Source organism: Triticum aestivum, chromosome 7B (genome assembly GCF_018294505.1).
Source record: "Triticum aestivum cultivar Chinese Spring chromosome 7B, IWGSC CS RefSeq v2.1, whole genome shotgun sequence".
Taxonomy (NCBI): domain Eukaryota; kingdom Viridiplantae; phylum Streptophyta; class Magnoliopsida; order Poales; family Poaceae; genus Triticum; species Triticum aestivum.
The window spans coordinates 107,991,888-108,018,239 of record NC_057813.1 but is presented as its reverse complement, the minus strand read 5'-3'; the positions used below and the strand labels follow the sequence as shown (position 1 = coordinate 108,018,239).

At 42.5% G+C, this 26,352-nt stretch overlaps 1 long non-coding RNA gene, 2 other non-coding genes and 1 pseudogene across 3 annotated transcripts in view; 1 reads left to right on the top strand and 3 right to left on the bottom strand.

Annotated features, from left to right (window-relative positions):
• Window positions 1–2,328: 2,328 nt before the first annotated feature.
• TRNAN-GUU (transfer RNA asparagine (anticodon GUU)) lies at window positions 2,329–2,416 on the bottom strand. The gene has a single exon. It is a non-coding gene; the product is annotated as a tRNA-Asn (tRNA).
• A 1,001-nt stretch (window positions 2,417–3,417) lies between these two features.
• Window positions 3,418–4,647, top strand: LOC123158941 (photosystem II D2 protein-like; annotated as a pseudogene).
• Window positions 4,648–18,541: 13,894 nt separating this feature from the next.
• Window positions 18,542–26,352, bottom strand: part of LOC123161127 (uncharacterized) — a 12,492-nt gene continuing 4,681 nt past the window's right edge. The window contains exons 2-3 of the long non-coding RNA XR_006480548.1: window positions 19,460–19,462; window positions 18,542–18,553 (exon numbers count right to left, since the gene is read on the bottom strand). This is a non-coding gene — a long non-coding RNA (uncharacterized lncRNA). The remainder of the gene's footprint in view (window positions 18,554–19,459; window positions 19,463–26,352) is intronic.
• TRNAN-GUU (transfer RNA asparagine (anticodon GUU)) lies at window positions 18,725–18,796 on the bottom strand. Its single transcript has one exon. It is a non-coding gene; the product is annotated as a tRNA-Asn (tRNA).

Sequence of the window (26,352 nt, the reverse complement as noted above, 5' to 3'; positions counted from 1 at the left end):
AAGCATTTATCTCTTCTATAGAAATCTAATAAGAGGGATTGTTTCAGATATACTTTTATTGGACTTTCTTCTTATTTTAACCTTTTGATTTATTCCTATATTAAGGATAGACTGACAAAGTTGGCCTAATTTATTAGTTTTCACTAACCCTAGATTCTTTCCTTTGATAAATTTTTTTTGTCCTCTCGAGCTCCATCATGTACTATGTTACTTAAACCCAGCGCAAATTTGGTTCGGAATGAATAGAATAGGCTATGTCGAGCCAAGAGCATTTTCATTACTATGGAAAATGATGGATAGCAAAATCCACAATCGATCATGTCCTTCAAGTCGCACGTTGCTTTCTACCACATCGTTTTAAACAAAGTTTTACCATAACAAACATTCCTCTTTTCATTGCAAAGTAGTATAGAGAATTGATCCAATATGGATGGAATCATGAATAGTCATTGGTTTAGTTTTTTTATACTAATTAAAACTTGATATCTATGGAGCAATATGGATAAAAGAAAGTAAGTATTTATCCAGGAAGCCTCCGCCAAGATCCAATTTATTTAAACCCATATTAAAATTCTATCATATGAATGAAACATAGTTTGAAAAAGATGACTAAACAAGTTTGCTTAAAACTTATTTATTCTTAAATTTCCACCCTCAATGCATGGCTCGAGATGATCAATCTTGAAGTGAGAATAGAAGGATTGACTCTTCCTCAATAAATAAACTATCAACCTCCAAAAAAGTTTAATTAATTTAATTACTAGAATTCTATTCTAGTAGTAATATATTTTTTAAGTACCAAAAACAATTAACTATAATAACTAAATAAACTATTCCAATGAAAATATTTAATGTTTTTGGTATTTATAGAATTCTCGTACTTCTTCAACTCGAATACCAAAAGGAACAAAAAAATATGACTAAGTGATTTTATAGTGGATGCATATCCTGAATGTGCTTGATAGATCCCATTTTTTCATGAAAATAAAGATACTCAATTTGACTGGACTTAAGACTTTATTATGTTTACTGAGAAAGAATAAGATATCATTATTCTCTTTAATAAACTTTTGTCTCATACGGAATACTATATGATTTCACTGTTTGTTTCATCAAAAACAATGTGGGACGGAAGGATTCGAACCTCTGAGTAACCGGACCAAAACCCGCTGCCTTACCACTTGGCCACGCCCCATTTCGGGTTTTATGCGACACTAATAAACACTACTATGTTTATTTGTTATTCGTCAATACCATTTCAATTACATAAAAAAGGAGGGATATTGTCTTGCTAGTATTGTACACAAATAGATAATATAGAATCAAAAAAATGCATTGATCATTACATGGAATTCTATTAAAATATTATATGAATGTCGAATTTATTCCACTCTCATTTGAGAGTGAGAATAAAAGGAGGTATTTTGTGTTTGGGAAAGTCCAAAAAAAAGATTTTGAATCTGCCTTTTCCTTCTTTCCCTTAAAAAAATAACTCAAGAAAAATCCAATTATTTACTCTACAAGAATGAAATGCTTGTTATGCCTAATATACTTAGTTTAACCTATATCTGTTTTAATTATGTTCTTTATCTTACTAGTTTTTTCTTTGCCAAATTACCCGAAGCTTATGCTATTTTCAATCCAATCGTGGATATTATGCCTGTTATACCTCTATTCCTTTTTCTATTAGCCTTTGTTTGGCAAGCTGCTGTAGGTTTCCGATGAAATCTTTAGTACTCTGTATGCCAAATTGAATGATGTGTTTATTACAAAAAAAATTAAAATGGGTAAAAGTCGACAAGTTATATATTTTTATATTATGAACCTTCGATTCTCAAATTTAAATTCTTCTACACTGAATGGGTAGCTACAACAATAAATTTGGATCAGCCTTTATACTCCCCTGCACCTACGTTGAGAAGGTACCTACACAATACCTAACCACCTAACCCTATTTTTGCTATTCATAAGAGTGCTTATTATAAATGAATTATTGCAAATTTTTTCAAGAATTCTTTTTTGCATTTTTAGGTATAAAAAAACATCCGAGTGGATCCGTGTGGTAAGGAAAAACTGGTAATCTATTCCTTAAAAAAATCTTGGAGATTATGTAATGCTTACTCTCAAACTTTTTGTTTATACAGTAGTGATATTCTTTGTTTCACTCCTTATCTTTGGATTCTTATCTAATGACCCAGGACGGAATCCTGGACACGAGGAGTAAAAATTCCATTTTTTCTTATTGGATTTGTTTCGTACATTCATCTATGAGAAAATCCGGGGGTCAGAATTCTTTCCAATTCGAAAGTCCCAAATGATCCAAGGGAGCGGAAAGAGAGGGATTCAAACCCTCGGTACAAAAAAATTGTACAACAGATTAACAATCTACTGCTTTAGTCCACTCAGCCATCTCTCCACGTTCGAAAGCGAAAGGTTTCCGTGATATGATATAGGATAGAAATAAGAAATAACGATTGCAAAAGAACCCTTTTTTCTTTCAAAAGTCAATAAAAATTATATTGCCAATTCCATTTTAGTTATATTCTTTTTTCCTAATGTTAATAAAAAAGAAGAAAAATCTTGTTTTTTCTTTCTAAAAATCGATATTGGCAGAGAGACAATCAAATAAATTTTCTCTTTAGCGGGCATTTCCATATAGGACTTGTTATAATTATAATAAGGCAAGCAGGTTATATAAAAAACGCTTTTTTGTCGATTATTTATCAAGAAAGCAAAAAGGGTTCTTATCAAATCCACCATAAAATTGGAAAGAAGCATAAAGTAAGTAGACCTGACCCCTTTAATTGATGCCTCTATCCGCTATTCTGATATATAAATTCGATGTAGATGAAATTGTATAAGCGAATTTTCTTTATTTCCTTAGACTTAGACCGTGCAAGACAAGAATTTTTCGCTATTTATGATTTCATATTCTTGTTACTAGATGTTCTATATGAATAAGAAGAAATCACAACTCCTTTGCGCTACACATAAAATTGGATTTCGAAGGTCCTTTTTTCAGAATCCTCTATTTTAGTTCTTCCACCCATGCAATAGAGAGGGAATGGGAAAAGAAGGGTTACTTTTATTTTCATTTTTCCCTTAAAAGATAGACTTTGAAATAGGAGTCTTGGAATAATGCTGAATTCAAAGGTTTATTTCTTTCTATAGTATAAGAAAAACAATTTATTTCTATTTCTATAGTATAAGAAAAACAAATCGAATCAAATTCATGGATTTACCACGACCTCGGTTGTGACTCCATAGATAAAAATGGGAAATTTCTCTCTTCGAGACCATTGAAAAGCGGCATTGAACGAGAAAGAAATCGTCCACGGATGATAAAACTATCTTATGCCTTGGAAATTGATATGAGGTGCTCGGAAATGGTTGAAGTAGTTGAATAGGAGGATCAAAATGACTATAGCCCTAGGTAGAATTCCTAAAGAAGAAAATGATCTATTTGATACTATGGATGACTGGTTATGAAGGGACCGTTTTTTTGTAGGATGGTCTGGCCTATTGCTCTTTCCTTGTGCTTATTTCGCTTTAGGGGGTTGGTTTACAGGGACAACTTTTGTAACTTCTTGGTATACCCATGGATTGGCTAGTTCCTTTTTGGAAGGTTGTAATTTCTTAACCGCATCAGTTTCTACCCCTACCAATAGTTTAGCACACTCTTTGTTGCTACTACGGGGGCCCGAAGCACAAGGATATTTTACTCGTTGGTGTCAATTAGGCGGTCTATGGACTTTTTTAGCTCTCCACAGGGCTTTTGCACTAATATGTTTCATGTTATGCCAATTTGAACTTGCTCGGTCTATTCAATTGCGGCCTTATAATGCAATGTCATTCTCTGGTCCAATTGTTGTTTTTGTTTTTGTATTCCTTATTTATCCACTTGGGCAATCTGGTTGGTTCTTTGCGCGAGTTTTGGCGTAGCAGCGATATTTTGATTCATGCTTTTCTTCCAAGGATTTCATAATTGGATGTTGAACCCATTTCATATGATGGGAGTTGCCGGAGTATTAGGTGCGTCTCTGCTATGCGGTATTTATGGAGTGGCCATAGAAAACACTCTATTTGAGGACAGTGATGATGCAAATACCTTCCGTGCTTTTAACCCAACTCAAGCTGAAGAAACTTATTCGATGGTCACTGCTAACCGCTTTTGGTCTCAAATCTTTGGTGTTGCTTTTTCCAATAAATGTTGGCTACATTTCTTTATGCTATTTGTACCCGTCACCGATTTATGGATGAGTGCTATTGGCATAGTCGGCTTGGCTCTGCACTTACGTGCCTATGACTTTGTTTCCCAGGAAATCTGTGCAGCGGAAGATCCTGAATTTGAGACTTTCTCATGAAAATCTTATATTCTCTGAGGAGGTTCTACCACGTGGAAACGCTCTTTAATGGAACTTTCGTTTTAGCTGGTCGTGACCAAGAAACCACCAGCTTTGCTTGGTGGGCTGGGAATGCCAGACTTATCAATTTGTCCGGTAAACTACTTGGAGCTCATGTAGCCCATGCCGGATTAATCGTATTCTGGGACGGAGCAATGAACCTATTTGAAGTGGCCCATTTCATACCAGAAAAGCCCATGTATGAACAAGGGTTGATTTTACTTGCACACTTAGCTACTCTAGGTTGGGGAGTAGGGCCAGGGGGGAAGTTCTAGATACTTTTCGTACTTTGTATCTGGCGTAATTCACCTAATTTCCTCCGCAGTCTTAGGCTTCGGTGGCATTTATCACGCGCTTCTGGGACCCGAGACTCTTGAGGAATCTTTTCCATTCTTTGGTTATGTCTGGAAAGATAGAGATAAAATGACTACAATTTTGGGTATTCACTTAATTTTGTTAGGTCTAGGTGCTTTTCTTCTAGTACTCAAGGCTCTTTATTTTGGTGGTGTATATGATACTTGGGCCCCTAGGGGGGAGATGTAAGAAAAATTACCAATTTGACCCTTAGTCCCAGTGTTATATTTGGTTATTTACTAAAATCTCCTTTTGGTGGAGAAGGGTGGATTGTTAGTGTAGATGATTTAGAAGATATAATTGGTGGGCATGTATGGTTGGGTTTTATTTGTGTATTTGGCGGAATTTGGCATATTTTAACTCAACCCTTCGCATGGGCTCGCCGTGCATTTGTATGGTCTGGAGAAGCTTACTTGTCTTATAGTTTAGCTGCTTTATCTGTATTTGGTTTTATCGCTTGTTGTTTTGTATTGTTCAATAATACAGCTTATCTGAGTGAGTTTTATGGACCCACTAGGCCAGAAGCTTCTCAAGCTCAAGCTTTTACTCTTCTAGTTAGAGACCAACATCTTGGAGCTAATGTGGGATCCGCTCAAGGACCCACAGGTTTAGGTAAATATATAATGTGTTCCCCAACTGGGGAGGTTATCTTTGGAGGGGAAACTATGCATTTTTGGGACCTTCGTGCTCCATGGTTAGAACCTCTAAGGGGCCCTATCGGTGTCAAAACCGGCGGATCTCGGGTAGGGGGTCCCGATCTGTGCGTCTTAGGCTGATGGTAATAGGAAGCAAGGGACACAATGTTTACCTAGATTCGGGCCCTCTCGATGGAGGTAAAACCCTACTTCTTTCTTGATTAATATTGAAGATATGAGTAGTACAAGAGTAGATCTACCATGAGATCATAGAGGCTAAAACCTAAGAGCTAGCCTATGATGGTATGATTGTAATTGTGATCGGCCTTCTAAGGACCATCCTCTCCGGTTTATATAGACACCGGAGAGGGCTAGGGTTTACATGGAGTCGGTTACAAGGAAGGAAATATAATATCCGGATCGCCAAGCTTGTCTTCCACACAAAGGAGAGTCCCATCCGGACACGGGCCGGAATCTTGTGTCTTGTATCTTCACGCTTCAATAGTCCGAATGATGTATATAGTCCGGCTCTCCGGAACCCCCGAATCCAGGACTCCCTCGGTAGCCCCTGAACCAGGCTTCAATGACGGTGAGTCCGGTGCGCAGTCTTGTTTTCGGCATTGCAAGGCGGGTTCCCTCTCCGAATACTCTAATGTACCCATCATGACGAACATTGTCTGACATCTCATCAATGTTGTACTCCTCGGCTTCAGTGCTTCAATAATGACCATTTCCACGTGTCGAGTGAATGCGAGGAGTCGAGGCATTTTTGCATTTGCCACCCTCGGTCCTTCGGGCTATCCGTCTATTTGAAGAGATGGGGATTCCCAGATCCAAACCTCACTCTCCCTCCTCGAGCAAGCATCCAATAGAGCGCCCAGAAAAAACCATTCCAACATGGCCTGTCGTTGCAGCTGTTCTGCTCGCTCCCCTTTCCCCAAGCCAGGGGACTGGTGAGAGTGTTCAGTTTCCCATAGCCGTTTGATAAAGTTACAAACACAAGGGCTCCTCCCGCCGGCGTTCATGGTCCCTGTCCGAGCCGAAGTGGCCACCTATAACAGCGGAGAACAAGTGGAGAGATCCCCCAATCCGTCTCCAGAGGAGTAAATATGCCTAATTCCGCATCTGTTAAGGGGCGTCGGGTTTCCTATTCATCCCTTCCTTCGTGGGCTTCTGGAGTTTTACGGCCTCCAGTTGCATAACTTTACCCCGGCCTCCGTACTACATATAGCAGGGTATGTCGCCCTTTGTGAGCTATTTCTAGGCTGTGAGGCTCATTTCGGATTGTGGAAGAAGTTGTTCTGCCTTGTCTTCCGCAACCAGGGAGAATCCCTATGTCAAGTGGGCGGGGCCGAAGTATGGCGTATCGCTGAGACCGGATACCTATCCGGCACTCCCAAGAAGGCACCAGATAACTGGGCTTCAGAGTGGTTTTATATTGACGATGCTTCCCTTCCGGATCAAGTCCAGACAGGACTCTCCAAGTTCAGTAACACCCCACCGAGGGCACGTCTAAGCTGGCGCCCCCGAGGCCCCCAAGAAGAGGATTCCAGGGAAATACATTTCCTGATGAGCAGGATAAAGTTACTGGCCAAATTCGGACTTACGATAGTCGTGGTCATGGCAATATGCATAATGCGGGGAGTGCAACCACTTCAATATCGGGGCAATCCCATGTGGCACTTCAACGGGACAGACAATGCCACCCGTTGTGGCCTTAAGGGTCCGGACTCCCCCACCGCTCTGGCAAGGATACTGTCCGACCTATACAAAGGAGAATAGGAAGACTTCCTCCATATCAAACCGCGAGACGGATTCTCCATGTATAATCCCCGAAACTGGGTAAGTCGTCATTTATTTTCTCGCTTCACTTATTGTGGCATTCTTTGCTAAAGTTACCTGCATCGATATTTCCGAGCAGGAACTGAGGACGGCCGTAGAAGGAATCTCTAGCCCTTCCCCGCAGCCAGAGGACCCCGAAAGGGCCCTGGATCCAAGACTCGAAGAAGACCCAGATGCGGCCGTGGAGCTTGTCAACGGGATATTTTCCCGGGCAAGCCGTGACGGAGCCTCAGTGGCTATTACTGCTAATTATCCTGGACTGCTACCCTCGTCGCGTGTAAGCCAAGCCAAAGAATCGATCCTTCGAAGAGGACTCTTTCCTGATGTCACGCCTTATCCCTGAAGCGTCGTGTTTTTGTAGAAGCGATGTTCGGAGCACAGAGCCGAGCCCCTAGGGACCCGTCAACCACAGGCGTCCGGATTGGGTAGGCTCAAGAGGAAAGCGGTCAGGGCCGACACGCCTCTACAGAGGTAAGGAAACAACCTGTCATGTAATTATTGTTATTTTAAGTGTAACAACGCCCTTTACATCCTGGAAGGAAGAGGGGTATCCGGACTGTATCCGGGGATCCTGCCAACCACGCCTCCACCAGTCGGGCTCCAGAACCGACTTCGAGAGAGGAGGCGGATGTAGGGCCAATGCCGCATAGTCCTCCGACAGACGACGCATATATGCTCTCTGCCATAAATTCCGAAGTAGAGAGCGCCATGAATCACCGGCATCGATGGGCTGTGCTTCGCAACAACATCTTTTCCAAAGAGGCATTTAATGCTTTCAATTCGGGAGACGCATACATCCGAGCTGCTCAAACCGGACTTGCCCGGGAGACAGTCCAGTATACCAAAGATATACGGGGAAGAAAGTTTGATGAGCATGTATAGCAGTAGCCCCTCAGACTTCAAACGGTTGAAACAACAGTTTTAAGTATCAATTTATGTGCAGGTTCTTGTAGATAAGAATGAGCAATTGTCTTGGGAGCTAGAGGAGTGCAAGACCCAACTGAGGGCCACAGTTGACAAGCTAGAGGAATCCCAGAAGGCCTCATATGGTAACATTTATCTTGATTATATGAAAATGCACCAGTTAGCAACTGGTTGGTATGACAAATTTAACAGAAAATTCTGTAGATAACCCCAGAGTAAATCCGGAGGGCGGGAGGGATGACGAGTCGCATTTCCAGAGGCAACTAAAGGCCGGCGAGCGCATTCTTACGCAAGTTAAACAGGAGAAGAATACTCTCCAAGATGCCAATGTTCGGCTGGAAGTGGAATTAAAGGACATCCGTGCACAGCTGGCGGACTCCGTGAATGAGAACAAAAGGCTCCACCGTGGCATTTATGGTAGGTGCCTAGACGAACTGTAGCATAGTTTGGCGAGGAAGTACATTGAAAGAGTTTTGCTTGTAGGCATGCTGACGGGTCGCCCTGAGGAGGAGATGCCTGCATCTGCAGGAGATTTACTGAAAGACCTCTCACAGCTGCACGAGCAAGCTCGGCAGGCGATGCAGGGCGTAGCGCAGGCCTTGTGGCTGTCAAGCCTCCTGCCAAATGGCATGGGAGATCTTGTGGACATGCTTCAAGGGGCACGGCGGTGCTTCCGACTGTGGAAGATGTCAGCCTGCCGGCAGGGTGCAAGGGAAGCATGGGCTATGGTGACGACGCGCTACACCAAGCTGGACCCGAACCATATGGCAGAAGTTGGACCGACGGGGCCAGATGGGCAAGAAATTCCCGTGAGTCTGGTATATGACCAGGTTGCGTTAGCCGCGAAGTATTCTCAACAAGATTGTAAGATAGATAGCCTGTTGGATGGTATAGAGGAGGAATATAGTCAGTCCAAGTGACTGTGTAATTCAATGGACATAAGTAGCCCCTAGCCGGATTAAAATCATTTGTCATGGCGGACCTTTTCGCTTCAGCCCCCGGATCCTACAGTCCGGGGTGTGTCTGAATACCCGCTCGGTTATACAAAACCGGAGTATGCGTGGAAACCAGGCGTAGGGGTCATAAGTGCTTGAACAGACAAGTACCCAACTAGTTATGTTATATTACATGGATAGTAAGAAACATCTTCCAAGGAGAATAGTTCCGTTAAGGGTTCCTTTCCCTGGGTAAGCATGTGTCAAGGCACATGTCCGGACTACGAACCATAGCGCAGGATACAAAACTTCTGGGGATTAATGTTGTGATAAACAAAGACATCTTTTGTTCACTGACCGAATATTCTCTTAAGGAAACTAGCTTTTGGCTTTTCCCAGTCTGAGGTACACATCCGGCTCAATCGGCAGTAACAATCGCAGAGGTGCTCCCCTTATGCCCTAGCCGAATTAACAGGAATGTAGGGCATAAACACAGGAGCCAGGCAACCCAGCTTGGCCACGTCTTAAGTCATATCGATGCATATAATGGTGAAGAAAAGGCACACATGGAAAAAGAAACTCATGTGTGATGGGCAAAAAGCCCTGAGAGTAATTTATATTTAGCTTCCGTATAGGCAGCCCCCAGGTAGAGCTTACACACATAGTGCGGCCGGAGTAGTCCGGAAGTCCGTACTGTATTAAATACTGTGTGAGAAAGGAAAAAGATCGATAAAGGAAGAGGGAGGGAGCATAATTTAAAAAGGAGGGGGTAAGGAGACGAACACTGAGTTCGGCGCTAGGCGTAGAATCTTTGGAGTCTGGCCGCGTTCCATGGGTTTGGCTCGAGTCTGTTGTCGGACGCATTATGTAAGCGGTACGCTCCTCCGGTGAGAACTTTGTCGATGATGAAGGGTCCTTCCCACTTGGTGAGCTTGTCCTTCTTCTTCTCCGGTAAGGGTAGAACGAGCTTGCCAATATTATAAGTTTTGGCCCGCACTTCTCTGCTTTGGTATCGTCGAGCCTATTGCTGATAGAATGCGAAATGGGCCTTAGCAACATCGCGCTCCTCCTCTAGGGCGCCCAAGTTATCCTGCCGATCTAACTCGGCTTCCTTCTCTTCGTACATGCCTACGCGTGGCTAATTATGTATTATGTCGCAAGGTAGTACTGCTTCCGCACCGTACACCATAAAAAATGGTGTATATCCGGTGGTGCGATTCGGCGTGGTCCGCAGCCCCCAGAGTACAGAGTCGAGCTCCTCGACCCAATGATTATCCGACTCTGTCAAGGATCGCACTAGTCTGGGTTTGATGCCGCTCATGATGAGACCGTTTGCCTGTTCGACCTGGCCATTTGTTTGAGGGTGGTAGACGGAAGCATAGTCGAGCTTAATGCCCATTTTGCCACACCAAGATTTCACCTCATCGGCCGTGAAATTTGAGCCATTATCGGTGATGATGCTGTGGGGGACACCGTATCGGTGTACGACCCCGGATATAAAGTCTATTACTGGTCCGGATTCGGCCGTTTTCACTGGTTTGGCTTCTATCCATTTGGTGAACTTATCTACCATGACCAATAAGTATTTTTTTCTTGTGGCTTCCCCCTTTAAGGGGTCCAACTATATCCAGCCCCCAGACCATGAAGGGCCAAGTTATGGGGATTGTTTGGAGAGCGGTAGGGGGCATATGACTCTGATTGGCAAAGAGCTGGCAACCGACGCAGTGTTGGACAAGGTCCTGTGCGTCTGCTCGGGCCGTCGGCCAATAGAAACCTGTATGGAAGGCCTTGCTGACTAGTGCTGGAGCCGTGGCGTGGTGCCCGCCCAGTCCGGCATGTATTTCAGACAAGAGCCGCCGCCCTTCCTCTTCGGAGATGAACCTTTGAAGCACTCCGGTCGCACTTTTCTTATAGAGTTCCCCTTCATGGACTTTGTAAGCTTTAGAACGCCGGACGATGCAGCGTGCTTCATTTTGGTCTTCGGGGAGCTCCTGCCTATTTAGGTAGGCCAAGAAAGGCCCAGTCCACGGGGCGATGACAACCATTATTTCGTGGGCTGACGATGTTATTTCGGTGGTAGAACCTCCGATTATGTCTGATAGTTCGGAATCTGGGGATGTATTTGGATCCGTGATGGTATTGTCGGACTCCCCTTCCCATATCATGGATGGCTTGAAAATCCTTTCTAGGAATATGTTAGGTGGGACAGGGTCGCGTTTCGCGCCGATGCGGGCAAGGACATCTGCCGCTTGATTGTTTTCTCGAGCCACGTGGTGAAATTCGAGCCCCTTGAACCGAGCTGACATTTTAAGGACGGCATTATGGTAGGCCGCCATTTTCGGATCCTTGGCACCAAAGTCTCCGTTTATTTGTGATATTGCAAGGTTTGAATCCCCACGCACCTCTAGGCATTGAATGCCCATAGAAACTGCCATCCGAAGACTGTGCAACAGAGCCTCATATTCGGCTGCATTGTTGGAGTCTGTGTATAATATTTGGAGGACGTATTGGACCGTGTCTCCGGTGGGACACGTGAGGACTACACGTGCTCCCAATCCGGCCAGCATTTTAGAGCCGTCGAAGTGCATGATCCAGTCAGAGTACGCGCCATACTCTTTAGGGAGTTCGGCTTCCATCCATTCGGCGACGAAGTCAGCTAGTACTTGCGACTTGATAGCCCGTCGAGGCGTGTATGTTATGTCGAACGGAATGAGCTCGATGGCCCATTTAGCAATCCGGCCCGTGGCATCGCCGTTATTTATTATATCGTTTAGTGTTACTTCAGAGGCCACCATAATCGAACACTCTTGAAAGTAGTGTCGTAGCTTTCGGGATGACATGAAGACTGCGTATGCTATTTTTTGATAGTGTGGGTATCGGGATTTGCATGGGGTGAGGACCGTGGATACATAATAAACCGGCTTCTGTAGCGAGAATTTGTATCCGTTAACCTCTCGTTCGACGACGAGTACTGCGCTTACAACTTGATGTGTTGTAGCTGTGTACAGCAGCATAGGTTCGTCGATATTTGGCGCTGTTAGGACTGGATTACTGGCCAATAAGGTCTTTATTTCATCGAGTCCGGCCGCGGCTGCATCTGTCCACACAGAGTGTTCGGTGCACCGAAGAAGGCGATAAAGAGGCAATGCCTTTTCTCCTAACCTGGAGATAAAGCGGCTCAAAGCAGCCACGGATCCAGCTAGTTTCTGGATGTGTTTGAGGTCTGTTGGTATAGCCAACTGCTACAAAGCTCGGATTTTTGTCGGATTAGCTTCAATTCCTCTATTGGAAACGATGAAGCCCAGCAGTTTTCCAGAGGGGACGCTGAAAACACATTTCTCCGGATTCAGCTTGATGTCGTATGTTCATAGGTTGTCGAACGTAAGCCTCAAGTCATCTATTAGGGTTTCGACGTGTCTTGTTTTTATGACTACGTCATCCACGTATGCCTCCACTGTTTTGTCGATTTGCTTTTCCAGGCATGTTTGAATCATGCGTTGGTAGGTTGCGCCGGCATTCTTAAGCCCAAAAGGCATAGTTTTGAAGCAGAAAGGGCCATATGGCGTTATGAAAGCTGTTGCAGCTTGGTCGGACTCTGCCATCTTTATTTGATGGTATCCAGAGTATGCGTCGAGGAAACACAGCGAGTCGTGTCCTGCTGTGGCATCGATGATTTGATCGATGCGAGGGAGGGGAAAGGGATCCTTGGGGCAAGCCTTGTTAAGGTCTTTGAAGTTGACGCGTAGGCGCCAGGATTTGTCCTTCTTTGGTACCATTACCAAGTTTGCCAGCCAATCCGGATGTTTGATATCTCTGATGAATCCGGCCTCAAGTAGCTTGGCTAGCTCCTCCCCCATGGCTTGCCATTTGGGCTCTGAAAATCGCCTTAGGGTCTGTTTGACAGGTTTGTATCCCTTTAGTATGTTAAGGCTGTGTTCGGCCAATTCACGCGGGATGCCCGGCATGTCCGATGGGTGCCAAGCGAAAATGTCCCAATTCTTGCGTAAGAAGTCTCGCAGTGCGGCGTCCACAGCGGGGCTCAACTGCGTCCCGATGGAAGCTGTCTTCGTGGGGTCCATTGGGTGGACTTGGAATTTGACTATCTCATCTGCGGGTTTAAATGAGGTGGACTTGGGTCGTTTGTCCAGTATCACGTTGTCCCTATCCATGGTGGCGCGCAGCGTTGTTAATTCTTCAGCTGCTAGGGCTTCGGATAGTGCTTCCAAGGTTAGTGCTGCGGTTTTGTTTTTGGTGCGGAGTGCGACATCCGGATCACTAGCTAGAGTGATGATTCCATTGGGTCCGGGCATTTTAAGCTTCATGTACCCATAATGAGGTATAGCTTGAAAGCTAGCAAACGCGTTCCGCCCTAGAAGGGCATGGTATCCGCTGCTGAAAGGAGGCACTTGGAATGTGATTTCTTCGGACCTGTAATTCTCTGGGGTGCCGAATACCACATCGAGTGTGATTTTTCCCGCACACTGTGCCTCCCGACTGGGATAATTCCCCTGAAGGTTGTGCCGCTCTGTCCAATGCGGCTTTTATCGATTTCCATCTTCTTGAGCGTTTCTTCATAGATCAAGTTTAATCCGCTTCCGCCGTCCATGAGTACTTTAGTGAGCCAAAAGCCATCCACTATTGGGCTAAGGACCAGAGCAGCTGGCGCCCGGATGGTCTGGAATTTGGGTTCATCATTGGTGTTGAAAGTTATAGCAGTGTCGTTCCACAAATTTAGTTTTGCCACATGGAAGATTTCAGCAGAGCTTCGATGAGCTCGCTTGCGCCTATTGTTTGAGGCGAAAGTCTCAAAGACTGTTAGTACCGTATTGTGTTCCTTGGCGGGATGTTGTTCTGCTTTATGGCTCTCAAGGAGATCCTCGCCACTTTTAGCTACCTGCCGGAGTATCCAACATGCCCTAAGGCTATGGGTTGGTGTTGCATTCGGCGTACTGTGAAGCTTACATGGCCCATTGAGCCATCCTTCCAATACGGTTCCACGCCTTGGGGCGGGCTTTGGTTTCTTGGGAATTGAATCAGTCGACTTACGAGAGTTTGGCCGTTTAGTTCGGACAAAGGTTCTGGTGAGGGTCATACTATCCAAAAATTCGGTTTGTGTCTTCCAGGCACTTTCCATCGCACAATACTTATGTACTATGGTTGCTAAGTCCTCAAAGTGTACTAGGTCACGGCGACTTATAGCATTAAGGAGTCCTTGTTCATGCAGTTTTTGCAGAAAAGTGAGACTACATCCTCCTTGTGGCAGTCCTCGACCTTGTTAAGTGCAAGGAGGAACCTCGCCCAGTAATGGTGTACCGTCTCTAGGGGCTCTTGCTTGATGTGGAAGTGACAGTTTAAGTCCGAGCGAGGGTCGTTGGCTGAGTCCGGATTTTGATCTGATCTGACACCCGGGGGCACGGAAGGTTTCGAGCCCGACAGTTCGGGGTCCGGAGCATCACCCGATCTCTTCGGCCCGATGCCCGATTCTATGCCCGGGACTTGGGTCATGTCTTCCTTCGAATAGGTGTTCGGTTTACTGAGTTCGGTGATCCAGACATAATTCGTCCTCAAAGTTGAGGGGCGGCCCGTGTGTGGTTCCTCCACTACCGCTATCTCATGGGTGACCAGCGGGGATCTAATGTCCCTCTGGTCGGGTTTATGCCCAAGCTGGTCATAGTCCGTAGTGACTCCCAAAGCGGCAATGCGATCCAAGAGACCGTTAAGAGAGGTGAGCTCTATCGGATCCATCTGTTCGGCCAGCTCCAAATTGATGCGAAGGTTATGTGTGATGACCCGAGAGGCCATCGTTGGCGCGACAGCCAATGGGGCGGCCATAATGAAGCCGCCAAGTCGAAGAATCTGGCCTACAGCCAGCGTTCCTATAGAGATGATGTCGTCCTTGAAAATGAGACGAGCCATCAAGCCTTGCAGCGAAGACAGAGAGGAACTCTCAATGAAAGCACCAATGTCGGTGTCAAAACCGGCGGATCTCGGGTAGGGGGTCCTGATCTGTGCGTCTTAGGCTGATGGTAACAGGAAGCAAGGGACACAATGTTTACCCAGGTTCGGGCCCTCTCGATGGAGGTAAAACCCTACTTCCTGCTTGATTAATATTGAAGATATGAGTATTACAAGAGTAGATCTACCACGAGATCGTAGAGGCTAAACCCTAAGAGCTAGCCTATGATGGTATGATTGTAATTGTGATCGGCCTTCTAAGGACCATCCTCTCCAGTTTATATAGACATCGGAGAGGGCTAGGGTTTACATGGAGTCAGTTACAAGGAAGGAAATATAATATCCGGATCGCCAAGCTTGTCTTCCATGCGAAGGAGAGTCCCATCCGGACACGGGCCAGAGTCTTGTGTCTTGTATCTTCACGCTTCAATAGTCCGAACGATGTATATAGTCTGGTTCTCCGGATACCCCCTAATCTAGGACTCCCTCAGGCCCCAATGGTTTGGACTTGAGTAGGTTGAAAAAAGACATACAACCTTGGCAAGAATGACGCTCAGCGGAATATATGACCCATGCTCCTTTAGGCTATTTAAATTCCGTGGGTGGCATAGCTACCGAGATCAATGAAGTTAATTATGTGTCTCCTAGAAGTTGGTTATCAACTTCTCATTTTGTTCTAAGATTCTTCTTTTTTGTGGGCCATTTAAGGCATGCAGGAAGAGCCCGAGCTGCTACAACAGGTTTTGAAAAGGGAATCGACCGTGATTTGGAACCTATTCTTTACATGAACCCTCTTAATTAAGATTTTCTTATTTATACCTGTTCTACTTTTTTATGTTTTGGCTAGGTTATTCCATCTAGCCGAGCCATTCATTCCTTTTTATGAAAGAAAGATAAGGGACAAAAAATGAAAGAAACAAACGTATTCAATAAGCAAAAGGATTCGAACCCTCGATAGTTCCTTGAACTATACCGGTTTTCAAGCCGGAGCTATCAACCACTAAGCCATCTCTGCACAACCTAATCCTTATTATACTCCTACAAATAGAACATAGCCATATAAAAAATAAAAGATTTATTAGCCTCTAGAAAGATATCAGATTCAAGTTCCTTTTCGATATATCTCTGTATACTGTATAAACGGATACAGGATCCGCTATACCCGCTTGTGAAATAAAGAGTAAATAATTTCTTCTCACCCCCATATCCAAATAAAAAGCGGTTTAAGTAATAAATTTGAATTAAAGAGAAGAATAAATGGATTCATGATTAAACCCCTCCTACTTCTTGTATTTTTTTATAATTTTGGTTCAGTGAGGGATCAAATATGTAGTCAACTTTATTTGATGGTAGCTTGGAGGATTAGAAATATGTCTATTGCTTTCCAATTAGCTATTTTTGCATTAATTGTGACTTCCTAAGTCTTAGTAATTAGTGTACCCCTTGTATTTGCTTCTCCTGATGGTTGGCAAAATAACCCCGTAACTTCGGGAGAAGGGTTGCCTCCTCACAAAAGGGGGCCGCAATGACTAGGACCGGGAGACTGTTTACCAAAACACAGGTCTCCGCAAAGTCGTAAGACCATGTATGGGGGCTGACGCCTGCCCAGTGCCGGAAGGTCAAGGAAGTTGGTGAACTAATGACAGGGAAGCCGGCGACCAAAGCCCCAATGAATGGAGGTCGTAACTATAATGGTCCTAAGGTAGCGAAATTCTTTGTCGGGTAAGTTCTGACCCGCACGAAAGGTGTAACGATCTGTGCACTGTCTCGGAGAGAGGCTCGGTGAAATACACATGTCTGTGAAGATGCAGACTACCTGCACCTGGACAGAAAGACCCTATGAAGCTTTACTGTTCCCTGGGATTGGCTTTGGGCCTTTCCTGCGCAGCTTAGGTGGAAGGCGAAGAAGGCCCCCTTTCGGGGGGGGCCGAGCCATCAGCGAGATACCACTCTGGAAGAGCTTAGATTCTAACCTTGTGTCAGACCCGCGGGCCAAGGGACAGTCTCAGGTTGATAGTTTCTATGGGGCGTAGGCCTCCCAAAAGGTAATGGAGGTGTGCAAAGGTTTCCTTGGGCCAGACGGACATTGGTCCTTGAGTGCAAAGGCAGAAGGGAGCTTGACTGCAAGACTCACCCGTCGAGAAGAGACGAAAATCGGCCTGAGTGATCCGACAGTGCTGAGTGGAAGGGTCGTTGCTCAACGGATAAAAGTTACTCTAGGGATAACAGGCTGATCTTCCCCAAGAGTCCACATCGACAGGAAGGTTTGGCACCTCAATGTCGACTCTTCGCCACCTAGAGCTATAGGTGGTTCCAAGGGTTGGGTTGTTCGCCCATTAATGCGTACGTGAGCTGGGGTCAGAACGCCGTGAGACAGTTCGGTCCATATCCGATGTGGGTGTTAGAGCATTGAGAGGACCTTTCCCTAGTACGAGAGGACCGGGAAGGACGCACCTCTGGTGTACCAGTTATCGTGCCTACGGTAAACGCGGGGTAGCTAAGTGCGAAGAGGATAACTGCTGAAAGCATATAAGTAGTAAGCCCACCCCAAGATGAGTGCTCTCTCCTCCGATTTCCCTAGAGCCTCCGGTATCACAGCCGAGACAATGACGGGTTCTCCACCCATACGAGGATGGAGCGACAGAAGTATGGAAATAGGATGAGTTAGCGTTGAGACGAGCCATTTAAATAGGTGTCAAGTGGAAGTGCAGTGATGTATGCAGCTGAGGCATCCTAATTAATGAGCGATTTGAACCTTGTTCCTACACGGCCTGATCAAAACGATCAGGCACTTGCCATCTATCTTCATTGTTCAACTCTTTGATGAAAAGATGAAAAAACAAAAAAAAGCTCTGCCCTTCCATCTCTTGGATAGATAGAGAGGGAGGGCAGAGGCCTTTGGTGTCCCTTTCAGTAAAGAATTGGGGCTTCACAATTACTAGCCAATATTTATGTCATGCCTTTCCTCATTCATGGGTCGATATTCTGGTGTCCTAGGCATAGAGGAACCACACCAATCCATCCCGAATTTGGTGGTTACACTCTACTGCAGTGACGATACTATAGGGGAGGTCCTGCGGCAAAATAGCTCGATGCCAGAATGATAAAAGTCTTAACACCTCTTATTTGACTTTTTCACTATTTTGAAATAAGAAAAAGATCCAAATTTAAAATGCAAAGGTCGTCCTATTCAAAACCTCAATCATCACATCCCCTCTCTCCCACTTCACACCTCGGAACGCACTGTTCTTATAGAGAGATAGGCGCTTCCCATCTTCTTAACCAGAAATGAAGGGGTACCCCCGGGAAGAGATCCAGCGGAGACAGCTGGGTCTATAGCTCAGAGGATTAGAGCACGTGGCTACGAACCACGATGTCAGGGGTTCGAATCCCTCGTCGCCCACAGCCTTCCAAAGGGGGAAGGGCCTTTACTTTCCCCCTGAGGGTAGGAAAATCATGATCGGGATAGCGGACGTAAAGCTATTGAACTTAGGTGTGCTCTTTCCTTTTGTCGAAGTGGAATCGTAGAACAGAATGTGATACAGTGAGATAGAATGCAATAGAAATAGAAACAAGGATAGCGAACGGGTTACCTACTCCTAAGGGTCAAAGTAAGCCCTTTATTTCAATTCTTTATTCTTACATTAAAATTCTTACATTAAAGAATGAATAAAATCTCCCCAAGTAGGATTCGAACCTATGACCAGTCAGTTAACAACCGACCGCTCTACCATTGAGCTACTGAGGAAAGAGGGGAGATTCGACCTCCTAAAGTTCAACTCCCGCTCTCAACCCATGAACAATATGAGTCCGAAGCTTCTTTCGTAACTCCCATAATTTCTTTGTAGTGGCTCCGTTCCATGCCTCATTTCACAGGGAAGCCCAAAGTGGCTCTATTTCATTCTATTTCACTTCCTAGCACTTCCTATCATTTAATATCCATCCCTTTGGTCTTATTGACATAAGAGATGTCATTTATAGTCTATCTCTTTTATATATGGAAAGTCAAGAAATTCTCATCGAAACATCGAGAAATTGTGCATATAGAAAACTCTAAAGAAAGAAAAAAAGGAGACCAATGCCATGATTTTCAAATCTTTTCTATTGAGTAGTCTATTTTTCTCGATGAGGATAATTAATTTGGTCGTTGTGGTCGAACTCTATTATGGATTTCTAACTACATTCTCCATAGGTCCCTCTTAGATCTTCTTTCTCCAATCTTGGATTAGGGAAGAAGGAGATATTCGCGACTACTGGCAATTTCATTATGGGACAGCTCATGATCTTCATATTGATCTATTCTCCACCTCAGTATCTATTCTTTCTTAGCTAAATAGGTGAAAGGTCTATCCAATTTGGTTATATTATATCATGGACTCGAAAAACGCATCTAAATTTGACTGAAATGCACGATCTTCACAGGTATCACTTTTCACGATACCTAAAAGGTGGAATAGCGATTTTCGAACAATTTCCTATAAGAGAATGGTTTCCATTACTTTGAGAAATGGATTCTTATATCAAACTATAGCTATTGCATTAAAGAAGAAAATAGACTAATAGAAGTCGAAGACGCGGAATGATAGTGAATAGAGAGATAGATTCTTCTGATTTTCTTGTTTCTATCTACTAGACGTCGTAGAGAATTGAGAATTTTCATGTCTTTCAATTCTCGTACTCATAATTGGAAAGTTCTGGAAGGAGACCCATCATTTTGCAATGAAAACAACAGATACAACTCTGGACAATTTCGAAATCAGGCCAAGCGTCTTAATACATATGCAAAAAAATTCATTATTGGCCCACCATTGATTAGAAGATTAAACTTGTATGAATCGCTATTGGTTTGATACGAATAATGACAATTGTTTCAGTATGTTAAGGATACAAATGTATCCACAATTCATTTATAGTTACTTAATAGTCTATTTCTTATACCATATCTCTATCCCGTGAAATTCTCGAGCCAAAAGATGGATGCATATGCTGTGTTTCATTTTGCTAAATGATATCAATTAAATGGTGTATCAATTCCATAAATTGCATATAGCAATAAATAAATTAGCAAAATTCTTTCTAATATTTTAGATAGAAGAAATGTTTCTTCTATCTAAAATATTAGAAAGAATGTACCCCTCTATCCAAATCCAATTTGCATCGATAAAATAAATCCAAATTCCAGTAGTAGATGAATAATTGCAAATTTGTGTGTGTACGAGATTAGAATAACTTCAAAATAACTGACATAATTTTGTATTTTTCCTGATTAGAATAATACATGAAAAATAAATGAGTAGAATTTTTTCTTATTTATGGTTAAAGAAGAAAAAGAAGAAAATAGGGGTTCTGTTGAATTTCAGGTATTCAGTTTCACCAATAAGATACGAAGACTTGCTTCACATTTGGAATTACACAAAAAAGATTTTTCATTGGAAAGAGGTCTACGAAGACTTTTGGGAAAACGTCGACTTTTGCTGGCTTATTTGGCAAAGAAAAATAGAGTACATTATAAGAAATTAATCGGTCAGTTGAATATTCGGTTGCAGTAATTTTATCGTTCAATTTTTTTCACGTTTTATTATTTTTTTAGTAGTCTTATAGTAGTCTTAGATTTTTCATTTTGATGAGCCTCACTTTGAGGAATTCATGGAATAATCCATTTTCATGGAATAATGAATTAAGGAAGAAAGGATATGAGTCTACCGCTTACAAGAAAAGATCTCATGATAGTCAATATGGGCCCTCAACACCCATCAATGCATGGTCTTCTTCGACTGATCGTTACTCTTGATGGTGAGGATGTTATTGATTATGAACCCATATTAGGCTATTTACACAGAGGAATGAAAAAAATTGCGGAAAACCGAACTATGTTTACGATTTGATCGATTTCCTTGATCGCTACTTAATGGGCGTGCGCTCAAAGGATACAAACATGGATTCACAAACAAAAAGGGGAATCATAGTCACTTTTTCCTGTCGCATAAAAAAAGTCTTTACGCGAGAGCAATAGAGGTTGGGATACATCTATCTCTTCTGAGCAACCTCTTTTGGATTCTCAAGACCACCCTTGCAGTAGGATACCATCTACTTTGGTTCTTTATTATCTCCTTCGAGGGATTTTTAGGATCGTTCAGGGTATATATATTTAGTCTATTTTGGATTTTACTGTCTACTTTTCTCAGGGAGATGGTTAAGGACCTCAGAAGATAGAGTATCCTATGAGCGCATGCCCAGATTTCCGGAATACTTCTGCGGGGAATGCTCATTGAATGAGCATTCTCCATATTATGCCTTGAAGAGGACTCGAACCTCCACGCTCTTCAGCACGAGATTTTGAGTCTCGCCTGTCTACCATTTCACTATCAAGGCATCTTGAAAGTGAATCTTATTCCATGAATATGATATCTATCTAATGTGATATATGGAATACATGACAAAGGTGGAGTCTTGGAGTATTTCAATCGATCGGTCATATAGGCCTGAGTCAGACATCAAATAGCTTCGAGTTGCATTATCCGTAGGACACCTTATATGTATCAAAATTGATATCAAAATCAAAAAGATGAAAGATGTACAATTCAATTTCTCAATGCAATAGAAGCCCAAAGAGGTGCATATGGTACCCAAATAAGAATAGGATAGATATGTCAAAAGCAGGTCTGATTACACCTATTCCTAATCCTAAATATAATGTAAGGACGTACGGATTTCTATGTAAATAGAGTATCCTATTTCCATAGGCTCGAATGACCCCTTCTCATAATAAGAATGTGCACGGTCTGGTTCGGTATGGAATGAACTTTTAATTTGATGATCGAGTCGATTCCATGATTATAAGTTCATAACCCTAGCGCCCATTCCCATTTTGGGTGGAACAGATCTACTAATTCTTTTATTCTAGTTAGTAAGAGGGATCTTCAACTAAGAAATAGACCTAGCAGCTAAAAGAGGGTATCCTGAGCAATTGCAAGAATTGGGTTCACTGATATTCCTAGTATAATAGATGCTATCACACATACAGGCATACTCAATTTGATGGAATTTTTTGATCTTAAAGGGGATCTTCTATCATTTCGCACATAGGGGGTTATTTCTTGGTTTCGTCCAGTCATTAATAACTTGATTATTTTTAGATAATAGTAGATAGAAAGAACGCTCGTAAGGAGTCCTATTGAAACCAAGAAATATAGGCCTGCTTGCCATCCACACAGAATAGATAGAGTTTTCTGAAGAAACCTGCTAGTGGAGGAAGGCCTCCTAGGGATAAGAGACATAGGGCTAAAGAGAGAGCCAAAAAAGGTCTTTCGTGTATAATCCTGCATAGTCTCGAATGTTATCAGTTTCGGTACGTAGACCAAATAATACAATGCAAGAAGAAGTTCCTAGATTCATGAAGATATAGAACAACATATAAGTTATCATGCTTGCATATCCATCATTTGAGTCTCCAACAATTATTCCAACAATTACATATTCGATTTGCCCTATGGACGAATATGCAAGCATACGTTTCATGCTTGTTTGAGTAATAGCAAGGAGATTACCCAAAATCATGCTAATAATAGCTAGGATTTCCAGAAGAAGATGCCATTTGTTTGATGAGAAATAAAAAGGAATATCGAGAATTCGCGTGGCTGAAGCTGAAGCAGCTACTTTCGAAGTAACAGAAAGAAAAGCAACGACTGGAGTAGGGGAGTCAGAGTCGAAAAGCGGATTCCTCACTTCTTTCTCTCATGCAAAACCATGGATGAGACTTTCATCTCGCACGGCTCCTAAGTGATAAAATAAAGAAGAACTCATCTTCTCTCTTTTTTGATTACCTTCCTCGCGTATGCATAAGATCGAATCCATTCTTTTTCGCAATCGATTTCGAAAAAGAACTACTAATCCTTAACATTTCGAGGAATCCTTCATCAGTGGTTGTGAATGACTCACTTTTTTAATCCTTTCCACCTTGGTTCGATAGGAGCAAGTCAGACAGGTTGAGAAATAGAACCATCTGATTTGATTCATTCCCAATAGCCATGAGATGATCATCTTAGGGTGATACTTTTGTCAACGGATGCTCCTATTACACTCGTAGTCTCTGAAGGATGAGAACCCACTATGTAGCATCTACATCGATAATACAAGCATTGTATACTTCATTAGTCCGATTCTTTGTAGGAACTACCCGTAATAACGAACTTGCAAAATGGATTTGTTTATCATAAAGGGATTCATTGTTCCTGACCCTGCTTCACCTTAATTGTTATTTGAACAAAAAGATCACAATAAACTTTTGGTAAAAGTTCTATCTTGGTCAGAGTGGGGATAGCATTTCTCTTCTGCATGTATATGGAGTTTTGCAAAACCCAAACACCTTAGAGATAGATATAGAGGTAGGAATTTGTCGAACCAACCACACTCCTTCATAGACGTCAGGAGTCCATTGATGAAAAGGGGCTGGGGAAAGCTTAAACCCAAGTCCTACAGTGATGGATATAAGTGTAATTGAAATTCCTGGGGAGTTATACATTTGTGTATTGATAAGACGGTTCACAATTTCTTGCAGCTCGATCCCCCCCAGATGAACCATATAGCCATGAGAAACCATGAACTAGAATAGAAGAGCTTGCCCCACCCATTTGTAAATATTTCATAGTACCCTCATTAGACCGTAGATCTCTCTTGGTATATCCAGACAATAGGTAGGAACATAAAATGAAACATTCTGGAGCTACAAAGATAGTTATTAAATCGTTAGCACCACATAAAAACTTTCCCCCTAGAATAGCTGTTAATACGAATAAAAGAAACTCTGCTATAGCCATTTATGTACATTCAATGTACTCTAAGGATAGAGGAATACATAAATTTGAACATAATAAAATGAGAAATTGAAAGATTTTGTTGAAATTGTTCGTTTGGAAATTTCCCTGAAAAGCTAATTATAGGTTCTTCTCTCCATCGGAACAATAGGGCCGTTATGCTTATTACTAAACTTGTTGAAGCGATGAAATAGAACCAAGGTCTATCTTTTTGATCAGAGGTTGAATCGATCATCAGAAGAAGAATTAGGCCAAAAATTAGGATACATTGTGGGAAAATGAAACTTCCATTGAAGAGAAGCAAACGAAACGCTTTCATAAAAATTCTCGTAGAATCGAGAATGAAGTTTTCATTCTGTACATGCCAGATCATGAATTAGTAACTACATCCAATCTCTGAAAAGTCCCTATTGTTTCGATTTTTGAAATGGGATATTTACGAAATCCCCATGAATAGGATCAAACCTTATTCCATGCTATTTCCATAAGATTCTTCTTTCTTATTCTTAAGCAAGCCCTCGAGAGGGCTTAGTTGATCATGATTTCTGTTTTCTCTTTCTTTTCCTTTTTGTTTGTTTTGAGAAAGATATCAACCGATTCTCCTTCTATTGATTCTTTTCCGATCGAGATGTACGGATCCATGTGTCTACATACATAAATTATGTTCGTGGATTAACAAAAATGTTCAAGAGCTCTATTTGCCTCTGCCATTCTATGAGTCACTTCCTTTTTGCGTATGGAACCCCCACTCCCTTTGGCAGCATCGACTAATTGGGAACTTAATTTGAATGCCATATTTCGACCCGGACGCTTTTGGGATGCTTCTAATAACCAACGAATGGCAAGTGATCTTCCTTGTTTAGATCCTATTTCAATCGGAACTTTCAGCGTCGATCCTTTTTTATTACATCTTGTTTTTACTCCTATATTGGGAGTTACTCTATGTATTGCTTGACGTAAAACCAATAGTGGATTTGTTTCTATCTTTTGTTGAATCTTTTTCACGGCTCGATAGAGAATTTGATAAGCCAATGACTTTTTCCGTCTTTCATAATATGGTTAACCACCATGTTAACTAATCGATTACAAAAAATTGGATTGGATTTTGCATTTCTTTTTTCTGCAGTACCTTGACGTGACGTGAGGGTGAAAGAGGTTCAAGAATCTGTTTTCTTTTTATAAGGGCTAAAATCACTTATTTTTTGGCTTTTTGACCCCATATTGTAGGGTGGATCTCGAAAGATAGGAAAGATCTCCCTCCAAGCCATACATACGACTTTCATCGAATACGGATTTCCATAGAATTCTATAGGGATCTATGAGATCGAGTATGGAATTATGTTTACTCACTTCAAATTGAGTATCTGTTTCCCTCCTTTTCCCGCTAGGATCGGAAATCCTGTATTTTCCATATCCATACGATCGAGTCCTTAGGTTTCCGAAATAGTGTAATGGAAAAAGAAGTGCTTCGAATCATTGCTATTTGACTCGGACTTGTTCTGAAAAAGTTTAGGTATTTCAAATTGTTTGTTGACACGGACAAAGTAAGAGAATACCTCTGAAAGAGTTTCCATATTGAACTTGGACATATAAAAGTTCCGAATCGAATCTCTTTAGAAGAGGATATTTTGTCTCATGGTAGCCTGCTCCAGTCCCCTTACGAAACTTTCATTATTGGGTTAGCCATACACTTCACATGTTTCTACCGATTCACATGGCATCATCAAATGATACAAGTCTCGGATGAGAATCTACAACGCACTAGAATGCCCTTTTTGACGATTCTTTACTGCGACAACATCTAGGGTTCCTCGAATAATGCAATATCTCACACTCGGTAAATCCTTAACCCTTCCTCCTCTTACTAATACTAGAGAATGTTCTTGTAAATTATGGCTAATACCAGGTATATAAGCAGTGATTTCAAATCCAGAGGTTAATCATACTCTGGCAACTTTACGTAAGGCAGAGTTGGGTTTTTTGGGGTTGATAGTGGAAAAGTTGATAGATAAGTCACCCTTACTGTCCCTTTACAGAACCGTACATGATATTTTCACCTCATACGACTCCTTGGTCAATTCTTTCGAAGGGATCCTTTTCCTCGTTCGAGAGTCTCCGCCCTTCTTCAACTCTGCCCCGAAGACTAACTAAGACCAATTGCGTCACGTTTTCATGTTCTAATTGAACACTTTCCATTTATGATATGATTAAAGGAGAAGATTGGTCTTTTACCAAACATATGCAGATCAAATCACGTCTTATAATAAGAAGAAATCTTTCTCGGTATCAATCCCTTTGCCCCTCATTCTTTGATAATCAGAAGGATCCTTTTCGAGTTTCCATTTCTTCACTTGGAATCTGGGCTCTTCTATCTTCGACTTATTTTTTTGGCTTTATTCTTTATTTATTTCATTTCAATTTTTCCCTCTTCCTCTATCCATATCCTCTAGGTACAGCGTTTGCATCAATAGAGAACCTTTTCCTCTGTATA